Source organism: Gobio gobio (assembly GCF_949357685.1).
Source record: "Gobio gobio genome assembly, chromosome: 12".
Classification (NCBI taxonomy): Eukaryota; Metazoa; Chordata; class Actinopteri; order Cypriniformes; family Gobionidae; genus Gobio; species Gobio gobio.
The window spans coordinates 16,158,665-16,162,961 of record NC_137105.1 but is presented as its reverse complement, the minus strand read 5'-3'; positions in this window follow the sequence as shown (position 1 = coordinate 16,162,961).

Genomic DNA, 4,297 nt, shown 5'->3' with positions numbered 1-4,297 from the left:
ACATGCATGTGGTACTAAATACATTTTCCATTCTGTCCAGGAAAATGTATTACAGTTTTTCTCGATTGTTTACACACATTTTCTGAAAGCATGCCTCGTATTCTCAGAACTCTACACACAAATCCAAAAACACACACAATGGGCAAAACCCCTCAATTCTCCTGCAAAATGCAACTTTACATTCAAAACAATGTTATTTCTTTTCAAAATGGAAATTTGTTTTCAAATGATACACACAAACCATCATATGAATAGACATTTATAAGAACCAGTTGAACACTGATGTGCTCAATGTAAAACACTATGATGAATGGAAAACACTTCTTCCCATTCAGTTGGTCATGTTCGACGTACGTCGGACGTACCGACGAATTGGGATCACTTCTGGGAGCCCCTATCAGCTTCGAGCTATCTAGAACCGGCCAATGAACAATTGGCGTGCGAGATTTGCATCTCGCTCTCCGCCCCGTGCCGCGGGTATAAACAGGAAGCGAGAGCGAATGCACGCTGTCATTCACTTCGGAGCCAAACGGCACATGAAGGAGACTCACAACACATCGTTGAGTATTTTCGCTGCTATCAGCAACACTATTGAGGACCGGAGAACCAGAGGAAGATGCGTGTTGGAGGAACGGCACACTTCAGCGGGATCCACGCTGACTCATCGGCTGCCTCTGCGAGCAGAGAAAACTGGTGTTGTCACACCAACACTGTTGGTCTGGTTGGGCGTTTTCCTGCTGAGTACAGGCACGGGCTGCACTACAATCCCGTGCGCTGTCGCGTTTCCCCCTGAGTGCTTCAGCACAGAGCGTTTCCTCACAAAAGAGCTTCACGGGTGACGTGACGTCTTTTTCAAGATGTCTTACCACCCGTGCGTTTCTGGATGCGGTCGTTCCCTGTCCCCTGCTGACGGTCACAATCGCTGTCTCACGTGTTTGGGCACACAGCACACTGAGGCAGCGTTTGTGGATAGTTCATGTTCCCACTGCGGGAACATGACTATCTCGGAGCTTAGATCGAGACTCTCCTACCTCCGGGCTGGGGGAGTCCCCTTACCCATCCCACGAACTAGGTCTACCCCTAACCCGGGTGGACCTGCTTCTTTGGATGGCCAGGGTGATCTGAGGATCACATTTAGGGCAAACCCGCCGAGTGAACCTCTGCAGGCCCCTATTCCCTCTGCTCCGCAGCCGGTAGAGCCTCCAAGGGAACCCGCTGGACCCTCCCACGGGAGACCAGTGGTGACTTTTGGAGCTCCAGCAGATGAACAGATGTCAATCGCTGCATCGGAGGGGGAGTTTCAGTCCTCAGAGGATGATGTACTGCCTCTCTCTGGGAGAGTGGCAACGGCTGCCCCGGATCCTGAGATGGCTGCTATGCTTGCCCGGGCCGCCGAAAAGGTTGGGCTCGAGTGTAACCCTCCACCGTGTCCCGAACCCTCTAGGTTGGACGATTGCTTCCTCGGGGTGGGTCGCGCTGGTTCTCAGCGTCTCGCCCCGACACCTTTCTTCCCGGAGGTGCATGAGGAGCTCACGAGGTCGTGGACGGCACCTTTTTCTGCCAGAAACCGGCCGAGTGACTCCTCCCCCCTCACTACCCCCGACGGCGGGCCAGCCAAGGGTTACGTGGGGATCCCGCCAGTGGAGCGCGCCGTCGCGATGCAACTGTGTCCGGCGACCGCCTCTAACTGGCGCGGTGACCCACGTCTCCCGTCCCGGGCCTGTAAGTTCTCTTCCGGTCTGACCGGGAAGGCTTACAAGGCTTGCGGACAGGCTGCGTCCGCCTTGCATGGCATGGCGTTGCTGCAGGTCCACCAGGCCCAGGCACTCCTTGACATGCACGAGGGTAGGACTGACCCAGAGCTCCTCCGGGAGCTCCGGACGGCGACGGACCTCGCCCTCCGGGCGACGAAAGTCACCGCCCGTGCCATCGGTCAGGCGATGTCCACACTTGTGGTCCAGGAGCAGCATCTCTGGCTTAACCTGGCTGATATGAGGGAGACCGATAAATATCGGTTCCTGGACTCCCCCATCTCGTCAGCTGGGTTATTCGGCGACGCGGTCGAGAGCTTCGCCCAACAGTTCTCGGCCGCCCAGAAGCAGACGGAGGCGATCAAGCACATCCTGCCCCGGCGGCCCGGTGCTGCCTCCACCCCCCCGCGGGCGCCTCCAACTACTCGTCGCCGAGGACGTCCACCCGCCGCCGCCTCCGCCCCTGCCAAGGCGCCGCAGCAGCCTAACACCAGCCGACGGCGTGGGGCCGGCCGTGGGAAGGATGTCCAGCCAGCTCAGGCCGCTGCCAAGCCAGGTGGCAAGCGCCGTCGCAAGCGACCCTGAGACGGGCCGCCCAGATATGGAGGAAACTGCTCTGAGGGAGATGGCTGCAGCACCACTCCTTCCCCCGGAGGAGGGCCGGGGGAGAATCTTTTGTTTGTCTGTTCTGCCGCTGGCCCCAGCGCCAGCGGCACCCAAAACTTCAATAAAAGAGCAGTTTCCAATATCTCTGGGTGTCAAGAGAGCGCGCTTGGCAGTGGTCGACGCTCCCATGCCTCGCCACCCTCAAGAACCTCTCCCTTCGCCAGCAGGGGACGCCGGCTGTCGGGACGCACACAAGCGGCCTCCCCACACTCGCACGTCCCCTCCGCGGATGCAGGTAAGTGTTGCACAGCACACTCAGATCCCGCTTCGGGCCGCTCCCATGACGTCCGAGCCGGATCCCTGCGTTCCGCCTCGCTGCCCCGCTGAGGGTACGTCTGTGGTGCCGATGATCCCCCTTGCTCGGAGTCTGGGAGCCTGGCTAGCGCTTCCCAGCCCGTCTCGGTGGCTCCTCCGTACCATCAGACTCGGCTATGCGATTCAGTTCGCCCGGCGTCCCCCCAAGTTCAGGGGCGTTCACTTCACGACTGTAGTGGAGGCGAACGCCCCCGTGCTCAGGGCGATCATCGCTGTCCTACTGGCGAAGGACGCGATAGAGCCGGTCCCTCAAGCCGATATGAGGTCCGGGTTCTACAGCCCGTACTTCATTGTACCCAAGAAAGGCGGCGGGTTACGACCGATCTTGGACCTGCGATTCCTGAACCGGTCCCTTCACAGGCTGCCGTTCACGATGTTAACGCAGAAGCGCATCTTCAGGTGCATCCGTCCCCGAGATTGGTTTGCAGCGATCGACCTGAAGGACGCGTACTTTCATGTCTCGATTCTCCCTCGACACCGGCCCTTTCTGCGCTTCGCGTTCGAGGGACGGGCATATCAGTACCGCGTCTTACCCTTCGGCCTGTCCCTGTCGCCCCGCGTCTTTACGAAGGTTGCGGAGGCGGCCATTGCTCCCATGAGAGAGCATGGTGTTCGCATCCTCAACTACCTCGACGACTGGCTGATCCTTGCCCAGTCGCGAGAGCAGTTGTGCGAACACAGGGACAAGGTGCTCAGTCACCTCAGCCAGTTGGGACTTCGAGTCAACTGGGAGAAGAGCAAACTCTGTCCCACACAGAGGATCTCTTTTCTCGGTATGGAGATAGACTCGTCGCCATGACAGCGCGCCTCACCGAGGAGCGCGTCCAGTCAGTGTCGAACTGCTTGAATTCGTTCAAGCAGTTCGAGCGGTACCACTGAAACATTTTCAGAGGCTCCTGGGGCATATGGCATCCGCAGCCGCAGTAACGCCGCTCGGGTTGCTTATGAGACCGCTTCAACGCTGGCTACACGATCGAGTCCCGAGATGGCCGTGGCACAGCGGTTCCCTCCGCGTCCAAGTGACTCCGAGGTGCCGCCAAACCTTCTGCCCGTGGTCGGACCCTCTGTTTCTCCGGGCGGGAGTTCCCCTAGAACAAGTGTCCAGACACTCCGTTGTCTCCACGGATGCCTCATCCACGGGTTGGGGTGCCACGTACAACGGGCTTGCAGTTTCGGGTCTGTGGACGGGGCCTCAACTGCAATGGCATATCAATTGCCTCAAGTTGTTAGCAGTTCATCTTGCACTCAGCCGCTTCAAAGTGCCGCTCAGAGGCAAGCACGTTCTGGTCCGGACGGACAACACTGCGGCCGTAGCGTACATCAACAAACAGGGTGGTCTACGCTCCCGTCGCATGTCGCAACTCGCCCCCATCTCCTCTCATGGAGTAAGAAGCATCTGAGGTCGCTTCGTGCCGTTCACATTCCGGGCCTGCTCAATCGTGCGGCCGACGAGCTGTCACGTCAGCAGGTGCTTCCGGGAGAATGGCGACTCCATCCCCAGGCGGTCCAGCTAATCTGGAGTCGTTTCGGGGCCGCACAGGTAGACCTGTTTGCCTCCCCAGAGA